Genomic DNA, 26,210 nt, shown 5'->3' with positions numbered 1-26,210 from the left:
ACCGGACCAATGCTTTTCAACCAGAGACTTCTAATACAATCTGAAAAACGAAATAATGCCTTCCCTCAAGGGGTCATCCTGGATCCGCTGCCCCCCGCTTTGACCCACCTCAACCACCCCCAAGATGGACAAAGAAGGGGGGGGGTGGGGGAACAAAAAAGGGGAAGAAAGGGGAGGAACACGACTTCACGGGGGCATCGATCACTAGCTTACAAGAAATGACAGTGTCTGGAGTTTCCCCCGGGAGATCAGAGGAACAGAGGTCTGTGAAGTCGTGTTCCTCCCCTTTCTTCCCCTTTTTTGTTCCCACACTCCCCCTCCTTTGTCCATCTTGGGGGTGGTTGAGGTGGGTCAAAGCGGGGGGCAGCGGATCCAGGATGACCCCTTGAGGGAAGGCATTATTTTGTTTTTCTGATTTTATTAGAAGTCTCTGGTTGAAAAGCATTGGTCCAGTGGAATTGGTAAATATTATCGAAATAAGCTTTGATATTACATTAATTTTTTGGTTAAAAAAATTTACTATATTGAAAGTTCTTTTTCTGTTTAATTATCCGCAGAATATACAATATAACTACTCCCTTCACCAGGGCTCTGTTGTCTTTTACCCCCTGAAGAAGACCCTGACTCCCTGAAGGTCGAAATGCATTGGGGTAGCCCGGGTGTTATTTGCAACTTTTGAAAAAGTGCTGTATTTGAAAATTGTTTCTATAACCTATTTTGTATTAAACGTTGCATATGTTCTTTATCCACTGATATTCTATAATATTAAATACCAGAGCCTGTATTTTTAATCTATAATGGCAAATAAGCCGTTGAACTAATAAAACAAATATATTTTTTACGAATTTATTTCTGCTTCTTGTTGCTGCCTGAAAACCCCAAGGGGAACTCTTCTTTCTATTCTCTATAAAGCCAAGTATTTTTCCCAAAAATGTTTTTTAATTGAATAGGGAGCACAAGCTCATATAAAAATCAAGAGGAAGGCAACGGTGGAGAAACAGTTGGAATTGGTGAAGCTTTTGTACCCCAGGACAACAATTTTAGTGCGCTAAAGACAACCACTTAGTGCATAGATGTATTTTAAAAAATGGGAGGGAGGGGGTTAAGAAATGTCCACAGATGGGATATTGTTAAAAAATGGCAGCAATAAGTCAGAGATCAGTTGTTATGAATCTTGATGTAATTAAATTTGATGGCACGGGGGAAGGAGGCAGCATGCTGAAAAGTAGAAGAGACCTTGAGGAGAAATACAAAAAGGAGAAACAAGCAGCGCCAACCTAAGTGCAGTAATATAACACACGTTTTATTGATTGTAGTCAAAATGCACTCACTCTGTGTTAATTAAAAACAGGCACATCTTAATGGTGGAGTCCGGGTGGGCGATGTAATGGGCGATCTGTGTAGGTACAAAGAGGTTATTTCTTCAAGCCCCAAAACACACAGTGTGTCAGCATGTGCTATCTCCCATCATGGGATATCAATGTATGCGTTTTGGGGGTGCAACCCCTTCTTCCAAACTAAAGTAGGTGAGAGGAAGGGGTTGCACCCCAAAACACGTCCATTGATCCCCCATGATGTGAGCTAGCACATGTTGACACAATGGGGGTTATTTCCAAAAGGCAAATCCATTTTGCACTACAAGTGCAATGCAAGTGTACTTGAAAGTGCATTTGTAGCGCAAAGTGGATTGGCCTTTCTGAAATAAGCCCCAGTGTGGCAACATATGCTAGCTCCCATCATGGTGGATCAATGGATGTGTTTTGAGGGGGCAACCCCTTCCTCTGACCTACTTTAGTTTGGAGGAAGGGGTTGCACCCCCAAAATGCATACATAGACACCCCATGATAGGAGCTAGCACATGTTCACACACTGTGTATTTTGGGGCTTGAGTAAATATCCTGTTCATACCTACACACATTTTAGGCAGGGGATCATAAGGGACATTCAACAGTTATGCCTCTACGTGTACATGGCTTAAAATTTTGGCTTTTAGAGGGGTGAGATCACTCCATCTGAGGAAGGCAACATCAACACAGTTTTGGCATACTAATGCCTCATATGGCCTTCACTTTAGCAAAGTCGAACTTTGTACGTTTCTGAGTTGGGGATGTGTATATTATGTTTTAAAACATGCCTGTTTAGCCCCCAAAAAAGGCAAAATAATGGCAAACATACATGTTATACACCAAGATGTTGGTTTGTTCAAAAACCTTTTAGAACGAACATGTGAATATGCTTGGAGTAAAATATTTTATACTAAACAATGTGTGGCTTCTTATTTCAATGCTCAATACCAGTGTATTTGTTAAGTTGGTGTAGTTACAGTGACACTGTGCTCTAAAATGTGGCAAACTCAGGCCATTTTAGGGACCTCCCTCGGTATCTGGGATTATTGGATACTCTTTTGCATGTTGAACACTTTTTGGTAGGTTCACATACTATATATAATTAATATTTTTGGACAATACAGCCTTGGTTGCCTGCTCATCTAATCCTGAGCTTGCAACGTTAATCATATATTTGCATGAAATTCTGCTGCAGTTAGGACCTTTCCGCCCTTTTGTTGCCGATGCTCGCACTCCCTTCTATGAAGGTCATTGGGGGGAGTGAATAAAGTGTGATCTCTTGTAAGCCGCACTATCAGACTCCACCTATACTTCTTTCCCCGGTGTGTGGTGGTGTTTAGGAGTGTCGGAGCCCCTCGTGGGGGGAGAAACAAGCGGTCTACCCTTGAGAAGGATTTCTACTGTGATTGTTCTCTCCATCCTTTTTGGATGTACAATACTGGGTAACTATGCTAGGGTACTAGGTACCCACCCACATTATATTGAAGTAATTTTCAATGTACATACTTATAGCAAAAATCCTTTTTTTTTTCCAGACCATCCCTCTGAAGAAGACCCATATAGCGGGTTGAAACGTGTCAGAGTCATATCTCCACTGTCTCTAATCCTGTACAGTGTTTGTATGAAATTATTGTCTGTATATGTACATCCTTTGTTTCATTATTGTTGTTCTTTATTATTTTTCAACTTTTGTCCAGTTGAGTTCATTTTTTAACCAATGTGCTATAGGCTTTTATGCACTAATAAACATTGAAATCTTTTTATACAACATTTTCTTCTATTTAATTTTTGCTGCCTAAAAACCCGACCATAGGGGAATTTGTTCCTTTTCCATTTTAGGGACTCCAAGCAATTAATTAAAGGAGTTGAAAAGGATGAATATTTTTTATAATTAATGCATTACATACATTAACAATAACAACAATAACATTGTTTGTGTGTAACAGACCCACAGCACAACATAATAGTTAGCTAAAGAAGACATTGTCTACTCATGGAGCAAATAAATTACGTTTGCACTATTGAAGAAAATGGCCATTTGAGAACCTAGGAGACAGATAAGAAACACAAACAGTAAAATGAAGAAACAGTTCAAATGAAATAGGAGTTTAGTATCAAATACATTTTTTTATTCCACATCAGCAAAATGTTGCTGCAAAGCCACTGCCCCTCTACCCACAAAGTACTCCATATACTTTTGCCGGACATCTCGGGCAGTTTCTGAGGGCAACCTAGCACGGCCACTTTCCTGAGCCATCATCACAGGAGATTCAGCTGGGTCAGACACAGAAATGTCCACCTCACTTAGAAGAGAGGCAAGGTAGCTGCTTGCATTCCTCCTTAAATAATTGCGCAGGATATAGCAGCACAAGACAACATGATTCAGCTTGTATTTGGCCAGGTTCAGGGCCGCTGATAGGGCAGTACAAGCAGCCCTGTTGTACCGGGCCCAGCCAGCAGGGGGGGCCCGAGCAGATTTCTAGCTAAAAAAACGAATTTGCTAAATAACTTTATTAACCTGCTCCCACTTGATTGGCAAGGTATATTGTACCTTCCTGGGCCCCATCAGGTTAATAGAGGGGCCCAGGAGGTGAGAGAAGAAGAGGGACTTTTTCTCCATTTTCGGGTGGAGGCATACAATCCCTGCTCTGCATCTGTGTACCTTGTGCTCACTGTATGCTTTCCTGGGCGGATGGATTCAATTGTAATGCGGCTCCCTTCCCTCAATAAGTGCCGTGCTGCTGCAGCCTGATGGAGAGACTGAACGAGAGAGTAATCCATATGCTGGTCCCACAGGCAAGCAATTCCCTTACACACATCACACACACTGACACACATCACACAGGCTGAGGCTTAGTCCCCTGACTCCCCATTGTGTGCTCATGGTCATTATGATGATCAAAGCACAGCAGGTTCTCAATGGCTCTGTCAGTGTAACATGCTGTGTGGTTGTGATTTTCTTAATATATGGCTGTGCTGTGTGTTACAGACTATAACTCAGCACAGCCATAAGAAAGTCAGCACCACACAGCATGTTACACTGACAGAGCCATAGAGAACCTGCTGTGCCCTGATCATCATAGTGACCATGAGCACATAGTGAGAGCTACTTTACACATGTGATGGGGGAAGGGACAGTAAAAACACACAGCCAAGATGCATTTGTACCACCCCCAAATCACTCCCCTTTAAGAATTTTTCACCCAAGCCTTGCAATCAGGTCCGCCTGTCAGTTTTTCCTGTGGACCAGTGGGTGCAGTAGCTGTGTATGATGGGCACAGTGGCTGCGTTTGATGGCACAGTAGCTAAGTTTGATGGGCACAGTGGCGGCAATTGATGGCACAGTAGCTATGTTTGATGGCACAGTGGCGGAAATTGATGGGTACAGTAGCTACATATGATGGCACAGTGGCGGCAATTGATGACACAGTGGCAGCAATTGATGGGTACAGTAGCTGCGTATGATGGCACAGTAGCGGAAATTGATGGCACAGTGGCGGCAATTGATGGCACAGTGGCAGCAATTGATGGGTACAGTAGCTGCGTATGATGGCACAGTAGCGGAAATTGATGGCACAGTGGCGGCAATTGATGGGTACAGTAGCTGCATATGATGTTCATATGATTTTCAGTTTGTTTGCATCCCCCTCATAAATTTTGAGCATCGCCTGCCACTGATGTGGACCGATTGAAAGCCCCATGTAGGTCTACAGGAGTCCAGATATGAATTGACTTGTGTCCATTCAGGTAAAAAAAAAAAATAATAGAATAATAATGGTTATTAAAGCGGAGTTCCACCCAAAAGTGGAACTTCTGCTCATCTTCTTCCTCCCCCCCTCCGGTGCCACAATTGGCACCTTTTGAGGGGGAAATGGGGGGGGGGTATAGGGTATCAGCTATCCTTTTCCACTTTCAGGATTCCCTGCCACAGAGCTGTGATGTCACCGCGGGGCTCCCTCCTCCTCCTCTGGCCCCTGGGCCAAACGGGGAGAGAAGCGGGGCCTCGTGCATGTGCAGTAGGGTTTCCGGCGTGAAGCTGAAAGGCTACACTGCCGGGTTCCCTTACCCATAATGGTGGTGGAGCACCCAACAGCTGATGGAAACATCCACTGCGGGTGTCGAGATCATTGGACTCCAGGACAGGTAAGTGTCCATTTATTAAAAGCCAGCAGCTGCAGTATGTGTAGCTTCTGGCTTTTAATGTTTATTTTTTTGGGGGTGTAACACCACTTTAAAGGTTCACCTTTTGGAACATCTTACATGTTTCAGCTCCTGCCACCTTTCCCCCAGATTTTGTGACAGCATGGGGTCAAGGGCGGAGCCAGGGGTGGGGTTGTGGGCGGGACCAAGGGGCCCTGTCAGGTATGCTCTATGGGGCCCCATGATTTCTAACAGCGGCCCTGGCCAGGTTAATTGCTGTTAGAAAAAGCCTGAAACAACTTGATAGGATTCCAAATGCATTTTCAACAACCCTTCGGGCATGAGACAGCCTATAGTTGTATATCCTCTGCTTTGGGGTCAGGTTCCTCATGGGAAAGGGCCTCATAAGATGTTCCCCCAGAGCAAAGGCCATATCTGCAACAAATACAAAATTGAGGCCCTCGACAATCTCCTCAGGAGGTGGCAAATTTAAGGTGCCATTCTGGAGCCAACAGTAGAATTCGTTCTGGACAACCACTCCTCCATCCAAGATGTGGCCGTTCTTCCCAAACATCAAGGTACAGAAATTCATAATTTGCAGACACCACCGCTAGCATCACTATACTGCAAAAGCCCCTAAAATTATAATAATAAGAGCCCGAGTTGGGTGGTGGGACAATACGCATATGCATCCCATCAATTACCCCACCACAGTTGGAAAAATCCCGCTGATGGTGGAATTGGGAAGCCCCAGCCTGCCATTCCTGTGTGTTGGAAGGAAACTGTGGAGTCAAACAAGAAAAAAAATACTACTTTTACACATAACATTGCAAGCAGATTAGACACAAACATTCTTGGCCAACATAAGTATTTATTGAAATGATGAACATAAGTATTTATTGAAATGAGTATTTTAAGACAAAAGTATAAGGTCTTCTTATCAGATTCCCCACCCCCTCTGGTGGGCCATTCAAAAAACTTTATGGTGGGAGGGGGGATGGGTAGATGTTTTGGACATGTAACCCTCTCCACTTTCACAAGAGCTGAATGCATAAATAATGTGTGATACTTTGACCAGCCCCTCCTTACTTACACTATTGGCAGCCCACTGGACAGGTAAGAAGTGTCATAATCAAAATAATGGATACATACTGTCCAAATTGAAGCACATTTTTACATTCATACATTACCTATCAAGGTAATAGGAGACAAAAACTTTCAACAGTACCATTTGAAGGTATTCAGGCAGGCCCTTGCTATACATGCTTTGGTGAATTCATCCAGAAATATGACCACAGAAGAGGTATATTGTGTATGGGTTTGGCAAAGTCAGCAGTTAGAGTATTGGTATCAGTTGACTTGGCATTTGTGTGTGTGTGGGGGGGGGGGGGATTTCAAATGAGTTTGGGCCTCAAAAAAATAGCCTCTTGCACTCTGCCTAAATTTGAGAACAATAACATTTGGACAAATTTTAGGGGGTGTTTAGGGTAAGCACAAAAATGAAGATGACAAAATACATTGTTAAGTTACTAGACTAGGTGTGTATGGGCCCAGGATAGCATGCTGGGGAGGTTAGTAAAGGCAAATATGCATGAAGGACAAAAAAGGAGCATTAAAAGCTTACAGCATGCATGAGGACACAGAGGAAATTCACAGCATATTACAATAATGGTAATTATGGAATGAAGAAATTAATATAATACATTAGTAAAAATTAAATACATAGAATGTGATGTTAAAGACTAAAACTTACCTGAATATAGTGCTTCTGTAGGACTGTAGAATGATGGCAGAATAGGTCTCTATAATAATGATTCCCAGAGCTTGGGGGGAGATCCCAGTTGTAAACCTGAGGTCCTGGAGACTTCTTCCCGTCACCAAGTACCGCAAGGTGGCGACGAGCCTTTGCTCGAGAGTAATGGCTTCCCGCAAGCATGTGTCCTGCTTACTAATATAGGGGGTAAGCAAAGCCAATATACGGTTAAACAGGGGTCCATCATATGGAGATAATTCCTGAAATCATCAGGATTATTCTCCTGGAGCTCCCGCAAAAAAAGGCACATAAGACAGAATTAGTCACGATTAAGCAACCAATTCTTGGTCCAAGAACTCCTCCTCCCCCTGTTTCTGGACTGGACTTGGATCAAAGCAATAATTCCAAGACCAATATTAGCACGATCTCTCCGATGAAAGCGCCACATGGCTAGTAGATGAATGGATGATTAGAAACAAACTGACAAGAACGCACTGAAAATCAGAAAGGACCTAATAAGCATGACCTGAAATTCAGAAACGACCTGACAAGAACGCACTGAAAATCAGAAGCGAACTGAAAAGAACGCACTGAAAAACAGCAACAACCTGACAAGCACACTCTGAAAAACAGAAACAAACTGACAAGCATGAGGCTGAAAAGCGTGAATCCACACTTACCAAACTTCTGCTAACATGAGATTAGCAGAAGAAGCCCAAAGGATGGCGCATGTCTAGTAAACTTCCTTTTTATCGTCTCGTAGTAAGTCTAGTACGTCACTACGTTCGTAATTGTTGGCCAACATTTGTGTGGCCATGTGTATGCAAGACAAGTTTGGGCCATCGCCCTTTGGACAAAATTCCATTGTTTTGTTGGCGAACAATCCGATCTTGTGTACGAGGCTTTAGACTTGGATGCCATTAAAGTTCATGTGCGTGTAATGGCAGGAGTCCCAAAACTTTTGGTAATATAGTGTATATACTAATGCCAAAATAGAAAAAAATGACTGTATAGCATAATATCTTTCCCTATACAGAATTGTTAGCTTTCCTTAATAGCATCAACACACACTGACAATATGGCTTGAGGGAAGGGAGTGATGCTTTGTTATCCATTCCTTCAGCTTATTGGCTCTTATTACCAGAGGTTAAAGCGGAGCTCCACTCAGAAGGGGTAGTTACGCTTATCTGCCTCCTCCACATTTGGCACCTTTTGGGGGGAGCAGGTACCTGGTTTTGACAGGTACCCACTCCCACTTCTGGCTCAGTTCGGCATGGCGAAGGGAGCCAGAATTTGCCCCCCCCCTGCAGCAGCAAGTCCATTGAGAAAGAGCAGTGTAACTTGCGCATGTGCAGTAGGAAACCGGCTGTGAAGCTGTAAGGCTTCACTGATGGTTTGCCTTAGTCAAGACAGTGGCGGCAGCACCCGAGAGCCCAGGTGAGGACACCACTGGATGCCTTGACAGGTAAGTACCCTAATAGTAAGTCAACAGCTACAGTATTTGTACCTGCTGAATTAAATTTTTTTCTTTTTGGGAGGAGGGGACTCCTCTTTAAGGCTTTGCCCTAGATCAGGGGTATACAAACTTTCTAAACAAAGGGCCAATTTATTGTCATTCAGACTAAGGGGGGGGGGGGGGGGGTTTGGGCAGACTGTGGCCATTGGGAGTAAAAAAAGGTCCCAATGTTAGCGGGAAAGAACATTGCCCCGTCGCTGGCATCAGTGGGTGGAATTGTGCCCCATCGTTGGTGTCAGTGGAAGAAACTGTGCCCTATCATTGGTATCAGTGGGAGGAATTGTGCCCCATTGATGGTGTTAGTAGGAGGAATAGAGCCCCATCATTGGTGTCAAGGGGAGAAATTGTGCCCCATTGTTGGTGTCAGTGAGAGGAATAATTCCCCATCATTGGTGTCATTTTGCCCAATTGTTGGTGTCATTGGGAGGAATTGTTCCCCATAATTGGTATCATTGGGAGAAATTGTGCCCCATCATTGGTGTCAGTGGTGGGGGACTATGCCCCATTGTTGGTATCAGTGGATGGAATAGTGCCCCAATGGCCAGATAAAAGCAAGCAGAGGGCCACATCTTGGCCCCAGGCCACAGTTTTGAGACCACTACTCTAGATTATGGGTTGGTCCTTATTTCTGGAAGAATTCAAAAATGCTCCCCCAGAAGTGGGATTTTTAGTCAGCAGAATTATGGGTCAAATCATAAATTTATAAATAATCCAAAATGTATTATTAAAAATGTAGACATAACAATTAAAAAATGAGCTCCAGCAGGACAATAATACTAAAGCTCGTATAAATATGGATATACAACACAGACTGCAATGCTCATAGAGACGGACAATAACAGTTGTCCACCATGTAGGAAAGTGGTCCTTATTTCTGGTGGCAAACTTGCAGGATTTTTGGCCCAAAGTTTTGTGGTTTGTGAAACAATTTTAGTGGTGAATCTGAACCTTTTCCTCATGGCAGACTTGTAAGATAACTGGTAGGTCCACTTTAATTAAGATCCACCCCAGTTTTTCAGTAAAGATGACTTATATTTGGTGATATTGGAAGTACATTAGCCTGCACTATGTGAGAGATACTTCACACATCTATAGAATGTTCCTTTTTTAGATCAATCTCAATTAAGCTATTTGATGAGAAAACATCTACAGAGAAATTACATGCCGGTAATTTTTTTTTTTTTTCTTGCTTTTGGTCAATACATAACATGTAGTATTCTGTGTCCAGAGCTACCATAATGTACAGTACTTACTTTTAGTTTGAAAGATCTCAGGAAAACCTATTGATACAGCAGGCACGACTGCCCAGAACACAACATCAATAACATTGATTTCATTTTCTGCTTCACTAGAAACATCATTTGCGATCTTTCCTACAGTTAGAGTTTTATTTTAATTTTTGCTGTTTTCTTTTTCCCCATGGTGTTATATTTTGAGGCTAGCACAAGACCCTACAAGATACATGAGTGAAGGCAGCCGCAGTCTATTTTCTCCACTGCAGGTAGCGCTTATCTGCAGCCACAATGCAGGTGTAGGAAGTCGAGAGGAACCTAGTTCCTCTATGGTTTTCTCGGTCACAGGGAGGCAACTATGTGATTGGATGTTGGCACCCCTTATGACTTTGGCAGCCATCTTGGGTCTTGTGACAGACCTAGCCGGGACACAGGCTTTATGAGATGACTGAATGCGAGCCTCTTGCCGACTGATTATGGGCCCTGGATTTTAAGGGGCACAGGGTGAATGAGAACCCCACTATAATCTGTGCTAGTCAGATTCAATGCTGTATATATGTATATATAATGTGTGTTGCCTCATGCTGTTCGGACACAAACTGTTAGATGCTAATGTCATCAACTCCAGCCACCTGTCTGTTGTGTAAATGAGTCTAGTCTGGCTTGTAGGAGTATTCAACACATTGTTGTTTGTGCTAATTAACCCTGTGTTTATGTTTATGGTAATGTTTATTGAATTGTTAGTGAGCTAGGAGCCGAAAAGTCTTATACCTCAGTCAACTAGTCTGAGTGTTGATTTAGATAATTAGCTCATGCTAATTAGGTTAGGTTTTAGTCTTCTACTGTATTATAAATACTTGGCATTTTGGTTCTAATAAAAGAGTACATGTTGAGCAGCTAAGCGAGTGTCGTCTTGCTTTGTGCTTGTGAGCAGTTGGAATATCTGATCTCTATATTCAGACTTAAGAAGCGGTATACTGATGGAAGCACTCAATCGGAGTGTGGGATTGGTTCCGTCACAGGTCTATTTAAGTCCGTGGCTCCCGGGTTTTAACGTACATTGTGGAAGTAGTTAGAGTAGGTACAAGTCACCTGTCTGTCGGGGACAGTGCTTAGCTTTAGGAAAAGGTTCCGGAGAAGTAAGGTAAGTGTAGGGACACTCCATCCTTCATGGAAGCCTTCCTGTTTGTATGCAGACCGGCCAGGCCACATTTCGCTCTTTAAGACGCCAATGATGCTGTCGGCACCTCTGGTCCACCACTCACTTTGCTGTTAAGCTTGTTAGTGCTCCGGTGGGGTTGCCTTTACACAAGGCCTGTTTGTATTGCTGGACATCTGGTACAATATATTCCTCTTACTGCATCTGGACTCTGTGTTTCCTACCACCACAACACACTGCATCTACCCACACATGACATGGTAGATGCCATCTTTAAGAGGGGAGGGTGATTGGGCCTGGGTATAGAACCACGACGGTTACCAAAGATTTACCAGAGTTAAAAATTTAAAGGTTTAACCTAAACTTCGCAAACTCTAATTACTCCCATGAGGTGTCAAGGTGATGGTTGAAGACAAACTAGAAGTGGCGCTATCTCCTATGGGTTATACTTTCCTGGAACGACTACAGGGAGAGTTTCAGTTGTAAAATGTTACAACAATTAGAGCTAAACTGTATGGGCACATTTAAAGTTATACAATCCAACAATAGATGGCAATCAGGTCACCTGCACCCAAGGTAGACAGAGGCAAGCCAAGGTAAGATGGGTCTACCAGAATTAAGGCTGGGTTCACACTGGTAGACATGACAGTCATATGACTGTGGATCAGATTTTGCCCTGTGACTTGACTTCAATGAACACGATTGGACTTTGATCCTTACAATATCAGGCCCTTCGTGTCTGGTATGAATCTTGAAGGGGAACCTCACGCCAAAAAACAAACAGCATATGGTTGTCCCTCCAAGACCATACCAAACTGAAGGGTCTGGTATGGGTTTTAAGGGAAATCCCCACACCAAAAAGACAGTGTGGGGTCCCCCCAAAATCTATACCAGACCCTTATCCGAGCACACAGCCCGACAGGTCAGGAAAGGGGGTGGGGACAAGCAAGCATCCTCCCTTCCTGAACCATGCTAGGCTACATTCCCTCAACATGGGGGGGTGGGTGCTTTGGGGCAGGGGGGCCCTGCGCCCCCCACCCCAAAGCATCTTGTCCCCATGTTGATGGGGACAAGGGCCTCTTCCCGACAAACCCTGGGGTCTGCGGGCAGGGGGCTTATCAAAATCTGGAAGCCCCCTTTAACAAGGGGGCCCCCCATAACCCGCCCCCCTACCCTATGTAAATGAGTATGGGGTACACTGTACAATACCCAGTCACCTAAAAAAAGTGTCAATAATAAAAACAGTACACAGGTTTTTGACAAAGTAATTTATTAAAGCAGCTCCGACGTTTCTTCTTCTCCGATTTCTTTCCCCTCCGGCGATGTCTTCATCCTCCGTTTCTTCACCTTCTGCTGATGACATCTTCCGCTGGCTCTTCTCTCTCCGCTGTCTTCACCCTCTGCTGATGATATCTTCCTCTGGTTCTTCTTTCTCCGCTGTCTGATGCTGATTCTCCTGACCGCTGATATTCCACCCACCCAAAAAAAAGCTCCTAAAAAAATATTAAAAATAATATTGTAAAAATCAATAATAACATTTAAAAAAAAACAAAAAAAAAACCACACCATCCACTACTCCACTGACACTGTTCACTTGCCTACCGATAACATCCACTGCCCTACTGACTGACACCATCCACTGTTCTTCTGACAGCAACCTCTGCTGTACTGAACCGTCCAATGCTCTACTGACACCATCCACTTATCTACTGACACCCTCCTTGTTTTAATACATTTTAAAATATTGGTTTACATTTATTTAGAAGAGTGTGCATATGTGTGTGTATATGCACTATATTACCAAAAGTATTGGGACGACTGCCTTTACACAAACATGAACTTAATGGCATCCCAGTCTTAGTCCGTAGAGTTCAATATTGAGTTGGCCCGCCCTTTGCAGCTATAACAGCTTCAACTCTTCTGGGAAGGCCGTCCACAAGGTTTAGGAGTGAGTCTAACCTAGGGTGACCAGACATATCCGGTTTCCGGGGACAGTCCCCGGATTGAGGACACTGTCCCTGGACCAAGTCTGTCCCCGGTTTGGTCCCCTGATTGGATTTGAACAGGGGCTGGGGCAATTTCAAAGACAGTCTGTGCAGATTTTAAAAAATAAATTCTAAATTACACCCCCCCCCCCAACTGCTCCACCGCACCTACTAGCTTAGGGGGTGTATTTTTTTCCATTATCTGTGTCCCTATTTGTATTTGATGATCAAATACTGGTCAGAACAGAGGGACCATTTCTTCAGTTTGGGAGTCAATCAGTGGCTCCGGCGGACTCGATGTCCACCGGTTTCCACTGATCGTTATGTACATAGACAGAACGGTCATCTGTTAGTATGGAAGACATTGATCCTGTGTTCCTGCCCTGCAAAGCAGGTACAGGGATCTATGCCTTCCCTTTAGTAAAAACACCTCACCCACAGTAAGAAAACACTTGTTAGGCACACATTTAACCCTTTGATTGCCCTAGATGTTATCCCCTTCCCAACCAGTGTCATTAGTACAGTGACAGTGCATATTTTTAGCATTAATCACTTTATTAGTGTCACTGGTTCCCAAAAAGTGTCAGTGTCCAATTTGTCTGCCACAATATCACAGTCCAGCTATGAGTCGTTGAAGAAAAAAAATGTCCCCGGATTTAATTTTAAAAATTTAGTCACCTTAGTCTAACCACAACCTCGCTGGTCACACTTTTATATTCTGGAAAAAATCCAGGCAATGTTTAGCAGGAATAGTGTTTGAAGTGTTGCAAAAGCAATTACTCTACCAGTGTTTATAATAGACTCCTAGCACGGAAATCCTATTTTGCAAACAGTACACAATAGCAGGCCCCACTTTATTAAGCTGCAGACAATACCAGTCTTGAAAGCTGACAACCTCTTTTACTGTAAGAATAGATTCAATATAAAACTCCATCTCATTCCACTAACCAACACGCTGATAAAAAAGAATGATAAATGGCTCTAGATTAAATGGTTCTGCCCCAGTAAGCAGCTTGCAGAGGGGCAGGAGGCTAAACGCAAATAAAAAAAAGTTCTCTTCTTAATATTAAATCCTGCAGATGGAAATGGTCGGGAAATGCCGATGGTGGAATTTTAAATAATGTGAAGAGGGATTTTACAAGTGCTATCTTCCAGATCTGAAAATCAATAGCCAATATTGAAATGAGTTTAGATAAAATTCCTGAGGAGGGAGGTTGTTTTTTCCAGGTAAGCTTAATAAGGAAAGTGCAATTGCCAGGATTAAGTGTTCAGCGGGCTGGCAGGATACATATATCAGCTAAAAGAGAGAATGTAATGGGTTTGGGTTCATTTTAACGTCCAGCTAAGCAATGGTCCTACTCTGCAGCATGTGGGCAATGGGATGGATTTTTTTTTATTACCTGCTTCCTAAAAAAAAAGAACTGTAGGATTGTGCACACCTTTTCTTCTGATGTACCTGTAATGTATTTATCTGATATCAAATAAAAGTTTATGTAGGCTTTAAATGTATATGCTTTTACATAGATGCCATATATTTTTTTTTAAATTACTATTTACATAAAGATAGCACTGACAGCCCCTTTAAGCTGCTCTACAGGATGTTGCACCTATGGCGGATTGTTGTTCCTGGCCTTGATGGACAGTGCAACACTGGGGAACCAGAGAGGAGAGTGGGGTGTCTGGAGGTGCTTGTTTAGTCAGGACAGTCACACTGGTAGTCTGGAACAAGGGGGGGTACAGCCTAGGGCAGCCTTTCTTAACCTCTTCAAGACAGAAGGACCCTTGAAATAACTTTCCAGTGTCAGAGAACCCCTGCTAAAAATAACTCATAATACATTGGGAGGAATGGTCCTTATACTTGTGGTCATAGAGAAGAATTACCCCCTTCCAGATAGCTTAAAAGATTAATGGTATGACTGGGAAATGATCTGAGAGAGGCAGAAATTGCTCATTGCTCAGGGAACCCTTAGCAATGTCTGGAGGAACTCTAGGGTTCCATGGAACCCTGTTTGAGAAACCGTGCTTTATATAAATGTAGTACTAGTTGGTAGCCCCTTTAAACTGCTCTACAGGAGGGGGCGTGGCCGGCAGCTGAGGACTATGGCCGCAGAGTAAGAGAGCTCCGTCCACCGCCTGTACACCGGAGCTTTTACCGACAGACCTGGGAGGTCAAACTCAGCGATTTCTACAGAGCGGAGGTCGGGCAGACACGCGGAACATGTCCCGCAGGAGAAAAGAGGCAAAACGTCTAAGCCGAATGATGGATTTCTATCGGCAGCCCCGCACTCCACAATCCCAAGATGGCGCCGGTAAGCAGGGTGATGAAGGGGAAGGCGGCCATGTGAGCAGCAGAATGCATGTAGCTTACCATGCTAAAGAACAGACCGATTCGCCACAGGGAGATAAGCTTACCTCTCCTTCAGCTTCATCCACCTCCAGTCCTATCAAAGCTAAACAACCGCACATGCAGAGGGAGGAAGAGGAGGGTGCGTGCAATGCGTCCTTGAATGACACGAGAGAGTTACAAGACTCTATACTTGAATTCCCTACCAACAACCAGCCAGTTATAGACACCACTTTGAAGGATATGCTGGTATCATTACGCAGCACCTTGCATGCAGACATTTTATCCCTCACTAGCCATTTCAAAGAGGAAGTCAGAGCTGTGGATAACAGAGTTACCCACATAGAACGTAAAATGAGTGAGTTCGCTGGTACTATTAACGAGGTTATAGATGCACACAATGAGAAAGAAGATGAATTGCTTCATTTGAAAGAGAAAATGGCCGACCTCGAAGACCGATCGAGACGCAACAACATCAAAATAAGAGGTATACCAGAATCAGTGAAACCTACTGATCTGCTCCCTTTTTTCCAAACAATCCTGCAGGAAACATTACCAGGCGCATCTCTAACAGACCTCGCTATTGATAGGATTCACAGACTTCCGAAGCCTAGTCACATCCCAGCTCACTTACCAAGGGACACGATCGCTAGAATCCATTTTTTTCAAACGAAAGAAAAATTCCTTCTCTGTATCCGCAACCCGGACACCATACCTTTGTCCGCACAAGCCTTATCATTTTTTCCAGATTTGTCGGCATTTACGATGCAAAGACGTCGATCACTGGCGACGATCACGAAGCCCCTGCAAAACCATTGAATTCCGTACAAGTGGGCGTATCCAGCCAGGCTCCTTATCTCCAAAGATGGGTCCACCACAGCTATCAAATCAGTCGAAGAAGGCATTCGACTCCTCAGAGAATGGTAAATCTTGGACAGGGAAGAGAACGCACCGTCCGGGTCTCCATCCCCCCGTGCCGAATCCCCTGCCTGGCCGAGACGTTTACAGGACTGACCTCCCAGGTATTTCTTTTCACCCATACTAAATCTTAGAGCTCTGGTGCTCGGTGGATAACTATGTGGTTCTCTGTTGCCCTCCGTTGTTTAAAGGGTTTTTTCCCTACTTATTCGCTGCTATCTTCCTTTTTTTACCTTTTTTTATTTTTATTTTATACCTTCAAGACTACACATAGACCAGGTTAGACTGCCCGCTAAACTGCTCTACAGGATGTTGCACCCATGGCAGATTGTTGTTCCTGGCCTTGATGGACAGTGCAACACTGGGGAACCAGAGAGGAGAGTGGGGTGTCTGGAGGTGCTTGTTGAGTCAGGACAGTCACACTGGTAGTCTGGAGCAAGGGGGGCACAGTCTAGGGCAGCCTTTCTTAACCTCTTCAAGACAGAAGGACCCTTGAAATAACTTTCCAGTGTCAGAGAACCCCTGCTAAAAATTACTCATAATACATTGGGAGGAATGGTCCTTACACTTGTGGTCATAGAGAAGAATTAGCCCCTTCCAGATATCTTAAAAGATTAATGGTATGACTGGGAAATGATCTGAGAGAGGCAGAAATTGCTCATTGCTCAGGGAACCCTTAGCAATGTCTGTAAGAACCCTAGGGTTCCATGGAACCCTGTTTGAGAAACCCTGCTTTATATAAATGTAGTACTAGCTGGTAGCCCCTTTAAGCTGCTCTACAGGATGTTGCACCTATGGCGGATTGTTGTTCCTGGCCTTGATGAACAGTGCACAGAGGAAGAAGGACTGTGATTTGCTGCTGCTACTGTCCACCATTGTGGCTGTGCTTGAGACTTCACCCACAGAATGGACAGAGCGACTCTGGGGACCCAGAGAGGAGAGTGGGGTGCCTGGAGGTGCTTGTTGAGTCAGGACAGCCACAATAGGAGTCTAGAGCAAGGGAGGACACAGCCTAGGGCAGCCTTTCTTAACCTCTTCAAGACAGAAGGGCCCTTGAAATAATTTTCCAGTCTCAGAGAACCCCTGCTAAAAAATGACTCATAATACATTAGTGTGATGGTCATTGGGAGGAATGCTCCTTATACTTATACTTGTGGTCATTGAGAAGAATTACCCCCTTACAGATAGCTTAAAAGATAAATGGTATGACTGGGAAATGATCTGAGAGAGGCAGACATTGCTCATTGCTCAGGGAACCGTTAGCAATGTCTGGAGGAACCCTAGGGTTCCATGGAACCCTGTTTGAGAAACCCTGCTTTATATAAATGTAGTACTAGCTCAACAGGACATTGCATCTATTGCTGATTGTTGTTCCCTGGCCTTGATGGACATTGCATGGGGAAGAATGACTGTGGCTGGCTTCTGTTTGGCTTCGTGTAGAAAAAGAGGCAGAAGGCTTTCTGTTGTCCACAATTGTGGCTGCCCTTGAGACTTTACCCACAGAGCAGGTCTGAGGACCCAGAGAGGAGAGCGGGGTGCCTGGAGGTGCATGTTGAGTTAGAACAATGCAACTGGGAGTCTGGGGAAATGGGGGGGGGGCACATTTTGGAGCATTTCATTCTTCCAACATTGTAGGAACAGTTTGGGGTTGGCCCTTCCTATTTCTACATGACTGTGCACCAGTCCTGATCTCACCTCAACCCAATAGAACACCTTTGTGATGAATTAGAGCAGAGACTGCGAGTCAGACCTTCTTGTCCACACCTGACCTCACAAATGTGCTTCTGGAAGAATGGTCAAACATTCCCATAGACACACTCCTAAACCTTGTGGACGGCCTTCCCAGAAGAGTTGAAGCTGTTATAGTTGCAAAGGGTGGGGCCAACTCAATATTGAACCCTACGGATTTATGCCGTGTACACACTTTGCGGCATAAAAAGTCAGACGGAATCTTTTCATCAGATATTTTCCGATCGTGTGTATACCTCATCAGACTTTTTTTTCCCGAAAATTCTGACGGACCTAGTAATAGAATATGTTTTAAATCTTTCAATCAATTCCTGTCGGGAAAACCGCTCGTCTGTGTGCTGTTCTGACGGACCAAAAACAACAAAAGGGCAGCTATTGGCTACTGGCTATTGAACTTCCTTTTTCTAGCCCCGTCGTACGTGTTGTACGTCATCACGGTCTAAACGATCGGACTTTGGTGTGGTCGTGTGTAGGCAAGACCGTTTCATTGGAACTCCGTCAAAAAAAACGTCAGAGGTTATCATGATGGAAAACAAGGCCGTGTGTACGCGGCATAAAACTGGGATGCCATTAATGTTCATGTGCGTGTAAAGGCAGGAGTCCCAATACTTTTGCCAATATAGTGTATAATTTGGGCCAGCTTGGCCCAAACAAACTTTGTAAAGTGTATCTAATGCTGCGTACACATGACCGGACTTTCCAGCAGACTAGGTCGGAAGGGATTAGTCTGTCGGACAATCCGATCGTGTGTAGGCTAGTCCGATCGTTTTTCAGGTAGAAAAAAAATCTGACGGACCTAGAAATAGAACATGTTTCAAATCTATCCGACGGACTCAATTCCGACGGACTAAAATTGGGAAAACCGTTCGTCTGTGTGCTGGTCCGATGGACCAAATACGACTCAAGGGCAGCTATTGGCTACTGGCTATTGAACTTCCTTGTTTAGTCCCGTCTTACGTCATCACGTTCAAAACGAATGGACTTTCGTACGGATTTAGTCCGTTCGTGTGTGGCCAAGTCAGTTTGTTCGGAAAATCCATTGGAACTCCGCTGAAAGTCCATTAGGAAAGTCCGTTGGATTTAGTCTGCCGGAAAGTCTGGTCATGTGTACGCGGCATTCCGCTGGAGTTCAGCTTCAAAGGGATACAACTTTCATGCATTTTTCTTCCACTTTTTTTACCTTTAAATGGGAGTTCCACACAGAAAATGAAACTTCCGCTTTAAACACTCCTCGCCCGCTTACATGCCCTCATTTGGCATGTCATTTTTTTTGGAGGGGGGAGGAGTGGGACTTCCTGTCCTACTTCCTGCTTCCGTGTACGGGCCGCCTAGGCGACTCCTCCTCTCCCTCTAGGCGGCCCCTGCCTCTCGGCAATCTTCTCGGACACGTCACAGGTCCCAGCTTGGAGAGCGCAGCGTGACTCGCGTATGCGTAATGCGCGCCCGGCCGAGAAGCCACAAGCTGTCACGGCTGGGTGCCCACAGTTTCAATGGAGGCACCGTGGAGAGAGGAGGAGGAGAGGAGCGAGGCTCCGTGCGGATGCATCGCTGGACCGTGGGACAGGTGAGTGTCTGTTTATTAAAAGTCAGCTGAAGCTAAACTTTTTGTAGCTACTGACTTTTAATGAAACCAAAAAAAAAAGCCTGGAACGCCGCTTTAAAAACACATCAAAAACCGAAACAGTGTGAAAGAGCCCAAAAAGTCCTTTAAGAATAAAGAATGGAAGAAGAATTTGTTGGAACTCAATTATCCTGGTGGAAGGAGTATACTCATTACACAAAAAAATAAAATTACTGAATCCCTTTGACCTTTACAGAACCCCTGAAACTTTGTGCTAAATCAATTTTTCTTTTTCTTATTTTTTTTTTTTTTTGCAGTAACACAAATGTACGAGTACTAATTAAATTGTGCCTTAACATTCTCCTGCTGTATACTTTCCTGAGCACCTTATTCATGGAGCTGACATTAAATCCAAATTAGTAGCTGGCAATGCCGCAAACGATATTGAATCCTGTGACTCCGTGACAAAGGATGTTCTTAGCTAAGTGCCAGTCTGTTGTCCCTGGCATTTCAGTGAAAATGTTATTGCTGGCTCAAAACAGAATAAAATCTTACAAAGTGTCAATTCAAGGATGTCTGTATTCTTTATCCACTTCAATACCGGGCACTTTTACCCCCTTCCTGCCCAGGCCAATTTTCAGCTTTCAGCGCTGTCACATTTTAACCACTTCAATACAGGGCACTTTCGCCCCCTTCCTTCCCAGCCCAATTTTCAGCTTTCATCGCTCTTGCGCTTTCAATGACAATTGCGCGGTCGTGCTACACTGTACCCAAATTAAATTTTTATCAATTTGTTCGCACAAATAGAGCTTTATTTTGGTGTTATTTATTCACGACTCAGTTTTTTTATTTTTTGCGATATAAGCGCAAAAAAAGCGGAAATTTGGAAAAAAAAACAATATTTTCTTTTTTCTATTTTAAAAGAAATCCAATAAAATCAAATTTTGTCATAAATTTAAGCCAAAATGTATTCTGCTACATGTTTTTGGTAAAAAAAAAACGTTAAGTGTATAATAATTGGTTTGTGTGATCACGGACATATGTACGCAAATGATCATGTACATATGTGTGCAGGTGATCACGTACATATGTGTGCAGATAATCATTGGGACATGTGATTTTAGTGGGACATATGTGGGGGACATGTTTTTATTATTAGGGACATGTGTTTTTATTATTTGAGGACATGTATGTTTTGGGGACATATGTGGGGACATGTGTGTTTATACTTTGTGGTGTGTTGTGTGTTTACACTAGACTGGTGATCAGTGAGTAAAAAGCTGTAAAAAACAGCTCATACTCACTGATCATCAGCCGGCTGCAGCGATCTGCTCTCCTCTCCTCAACGATGACTTCCGTGTGAGGAGAGGAGGAGCCGATTGCCTAGCAACCGGCTGTTTGTTTACATCACATGACGGCCGTGATTGGACACGGCCGTCATGTGATCAGGAGGGCCAATCACAGAGCCCTCCTGCCGATCTGAGATGCGCCATGTCTGGGTGACACGAGCACATCGGGATCGCGCCGCTGCGCGGGCACGCGCGCGCGCGATCCCGCTCCTTCTGAAGGACGTTCCTGAACGTCCTATCAGAAGTAGACGGCTCCCACCCGGCTGTATATGTGCATTGGTCGGGTGGGAAGTGGTTAAATGACAATTGCGCGGTCATGCAACACTGTACCCATATGACATTTTTTGAATTTTGTTCACACAAATAGACCTTTCCCTGGTGGTATTTAATCACCACTGGGATTGTTTTTTTTTTTTTTTTTTAAATACACAAAAAAAAGGCTGAAATTTTTAAAGAAATCTAAGTTTTTCTTTGTTACTTTAATAAAATTTTGCAAATAAATAAATGTTCTTCATGCATTTAGCCCAAAATGGATTCTGCTACATTTCTTTGGTGACAATAACCCAAATCAGTTTAAATTATTTAATCTGTAGGAAGGTTATTGAGTCCACAAATTATGAGCTGTATCTGAAAATTGATTAATCCTGATGTACTGACGGCCTTTCATTTCTTGAGGCTCTAAAACACAAAGACAGTACAAATAACCCCTGTAATGAAACGTCCCACACTTCGCTTTGGTGTTTCGTCATATACTGCTTCCTTCCAGTCTGAATATAGATATCAGATATTCCAACTGCTGACAACCACAACCATGACAATACTCGTTTGGTTGCTCACCATGAACTGTTTATTAGAACAAGAATACAGTCTTATATACAGTTGAAGAGGAGGTTCCCCCCTCCTGCTCATATTACATTATTATATTATTATATTATAACAATTTACCTGTAACCAGAAACATGAATTAAAATGAGCTAATTAACTTATCCCTTAAAGCAGCTGAGGTAACTCCTGGCCATTGTTGTGATTAATCAGGATTACACTACAGGTCACCGAGCTTTACACAATAGATTATACATTATAATAAGTATAAACACAGGACGCCTTCTCACAATAGCAGGAGCTACAGTAGGAGTTGGCCGTCTCCTACATTGTACAGAAGCCAATGTGATCAGCTCTTTCAATTAATATGTCGAGTTCAGAATCAAACTAAGACTAGTCTTTATAAGTATACTGGGAGATATTGTGGATAAATAATACTGTCCCCTTTTAAGTAATCCAAGTCATATTTTCTCAGTCCCCTTGTGCCCCTAGGTTCATGGGGAGCTAAAACAAGGGTTTCCAAACCCTCCCAAGGGATTCTGGGTTCCACTGGCTCTCCTGTTACATTTCTCCCCTTTTGGCAGAAGACTAACACAGGAGGAGACCCCAGATGGGTTGACTCTGAAATTAGTCCATAGTCCCAGTCCGTGTACCCACATAGTACCACAAACAAATTGTTCCAAACAGAGCATTACTCACCCAGCCAACCTCTGCCTCTCTCATAGAACATACCCGCTGCTGGGGGGAAGTGTGGACTGGTCCTTCTCCACAGGAGAGAAGACAGTGTGGCTGGGTTCAGTTCGTCATGCTGTTGGGCATCTGGGCCGACTGTCCACCATCCCTGGGGTATACAGGTGGAGACTGAAGTCCCATCCACCTTTACAGGAAATATGTCCTCTGTTAGTTGAGGGTAGAGGCCAGCAGCACTCTGTTGCCAGTACTTCTACTGGGAACCCTACACCATCTGCTCTGGCTAACTGTTAGGGAGGGAGGCCGACTGCCCCAGCTCCTTGGAACTCTGTAGTTGTTGCCAGTGCTGGGCAGAGGTTGGTAGCACTCTGCCTGGTTACCAGTACATCTGTTGGGTTTATGATAGTGGAGACCACAGGCCCATCCACCGATACCAGATCAAGCTGCAGTTGTGAGGTGCCAATTGCATTCTCTCCTTGTGTCCTGATCTGCTGCTCGGGAGTGACCGCCACCTCCTCACCCTGGACCTCCACAACTGCTGCAGGGGTGGGGCAGAGGTCTTGGACCCTCTATCTGGTTGCCAGTGCTTCAGCTGGGTTGGTGTCACCATTCTGGGGCCTTGTCTGCTGCTGGAATTCCCTTTAAATGGTATTGTCTTCCAGGTGCATGAACCCTTGTTGGGGAGGGGGAATGGCTGCTTCCCCTCCCTGCATCTTTGAATTCCACTGGGGAAGAGAAACCATCACCTTCTCACCTCAGGCTTCCAAAACTGCCACGGGTGTGGAGCAGGGGTCTGCAGTACTCTGTTCTGCTGCCAGTACTTCTGCTGGGGGTTCGCTAGGTGGTTCCTCCTCTACAGAAAAATCAATTAAATCACTAGTCTTTGTAATTGCTAAAAATCCAGGGCACGGGCTGGTGACACTTGGGCTCAGTGCCAGCACTTGAGCAGGTGACACATAATCTATAACATCCTCTGATGAACAGTCCATTAGATCCATATATTCTGTAATCTGTGGCTGGAGAGATGAGCTGACTGCACCATCTCCTGTATCCTCATCTGGCTGCTAAGTAGATGCATTCCTCCATCCAAGATCGTCCCGTGCAGGAACAGGATCGTCAAGGTCAGTCAGCACTTGCTGCATCTGTCATAAGACCTCTGAGTCCATAGCTGCGGGTGCACATGGGCAAAGCACACGGTTACTCTGCCACATTACCGACTCTTCAGCCAGGATTTCAGAGCTGTCTGCTGGTAATTCTGGATAGTCCCAGGCGAAGGAAGCCCAGCCCTGGCGCTGAGCAGAGTCTAACAGCCGTCTCCAGCTCCCAATCCTGCATGGCCAGAAACTCTATATCTTCCAGTGTCCAGTGCACTTCTGAGATTATCTCTTCTCTGAAATCCATGATTTTGTCCAACCGCCACTCCAAATCACTCCCAAAGTTATGGTCCCCTGTCAGATTCACGTACAACAGTCCCAGGCCACCATAGCCAAAGCCTTCTATTGGGCTGTCATCTGCTATCCAGGGACATGCTTGGGATACATGCTACCAGAAGGCTCTGTAGCTCTCATTCGGCAATTTCTGCCCAGACCAGCCTGCTTAACTTAGCTGTCTGCTCCTTTTGCAGTTTTACTACCAAAAACGCTGCACAGCTGCACATGGGACGCAATCTGGGAGGACGTCATATGACGTCCACCCCGATCGATGAGAGGCCAGTGCCAGCATCATTCTACCATAGGCCGGGTGGGAACCGGTTAAAGAGGAACTTAAGTCCCTGTAATGCTGGCCCTGTCTCCACCCTCCCCCCCTCACTGACGCCACCATATTTCACAGTCCAGTACATGTGCAGAGGCCTTCAAGACCTGGCAGAGACATATGATACATTTGCATGTAGGCAGGTGTAGTTTGGCCTCCCTGCAAGGGTGGCACTGTTCAGCAGCCACTGTGCAGAGGGAACAGAGGACATGTTCCTCTGAAGCCTTTGTAGATGTCACCAGGGAGGAACAGCTGTCTGAATGAACGATGCTGCCCTGGCTCACCTCCGCAGGTCAGGGACAGAACCCCAGATGGTTAGGGACAGGTTGTCTAGCATAGGGAGAGGTTCCTGTGGAGGAGGGACAGAATAGGGACTGCTGCTGTGTGTCAGGCAGCAACCTTTTCTTATTCAGGTGCCTCGTTGCCGATCTACCTTCCAGCCACCTCCTCTGTCAGATGCTGTCAGGTGTCAATGGATCCCAAAGGCTGGGCAGACACATCTTCTCATGCATGGAATAGAGCTCAACATCATTCCCACCTAGGAAAGAAATCAGCAAGTGTTGCTCTGCAACACAACAAAAGCAGTTCAATAAAAATAAATGTTATCCAATTGGTTCCGTTTTTTTTTTTTTGGGGTGAAGGCTGGCTTTAAGGTGATATTTACCTTAGAATATTTGTAAACCCAATTCCAGTGGCATTCACCCTGGAAAAGTGAAAATATACTGTTAGTAAAGGGTGTCACTGACCCACTGTCATGATCAGTGGTCAGGCTCAGAGACCAGTATCTATAGCAGTAGAGAGGTTCCCACCAACCAACACGATCAGTACACCAGCAGGTCACCCTGGCGCATGACATGGGCTCACCTGAGGTGCGTACTAACTGGCTAACTGGTATTTACCAGAGCTCCTGAAAGTGGAGATGGGTTTTGCTGTGTGACAGTACCAGGTCACCTCAGGATTGCCCCATCACAAGATGAGCAAGCCGGGGTCCAGTAGCAGATATAGCAGGTTTTGACTAAACAGAAGTGTAGTCAGTAAACAAGCCAAAGGTCGGTAACAAGTGGTCGCAGGTTGGAATCAAGTGGAAGTGTAGTCGAGAAACAAGCCAAGGTCAGTAACAAGTGGTTTTGAAGATATTGGCTGGATAAGAGCACAATCATCTGGCAAACAAGAAGTACAAAGGTGTGGCTTAACCACTTCAGCCCTGGAAGGTTTTACTCCCTTAATGACCAGGCCATTTTTTGCGATAAGGCACTGTGTTACTTTAACTGACAATTGCGTGGGCGTGCGATGCTGTACTCAAGCAAAATGTATGTCATTTTTTCCCACAAATAGAGCTTTCTTTTGGTGTATTTGATCACCTCTGCATTTTTTATTTTTTGCGCTATAAACAAAAAAAGACCAACAATTAAAAAAAATATATATATATATATATTTTTTTACTTTCTGCTATAATACACATCCAAAAAGAATAAAAAAATAAATAAAAAATCTTCATCAATTTAGGCCAATATGTATTCTGTCTGCTACATGTTTTTGGTAAAAAAAATCCAAATAAGCGTATGTTAATTGCTTTGTGCAAAAATTATAGTGTCTACAAAATACAGATAGATTTATGGACTTTTAACTTTTTTTTATTGTTTTTACAGGTAATGGAGGTGACCAGCAATTTTTAGCTGGACTGCTACATTGTGGCGGACAAATCCATTATCAGTGCTAAAAAAAAATGCACTGATCACTATATAAATGACACTGGCAGGGAAAGGGTTAACATCAGGGGCGATCAAGGAGTTAAGTGTGTTCCCTGCAAGTGTTTTTCTAACTGTGTGGGAGATGGACTGACAGAAAGAACACAGAGACCTCTGTTCAGAGGCATACTAAGTAGGGGGCGGGG

This window comes from Lithobates pipiens, unplaced genomic scaffold (genome assembly GCF_037356315.1).
Source record: "Lithobates pipiens isolate NorthernLeopardFrog02 unplaced genomic scaffold, aLitPip1_a1.2 Scaffold_19, whole genome shotgun sequence".
Lineage (NCBI taxonomy): Eukaryota > Metazoa > Chordata > Amphibia > Anura > Ranidae > Lithobates > Lithobates pipiens.
Note: the sequence above shows the minus strand (reverse complement) of the source record.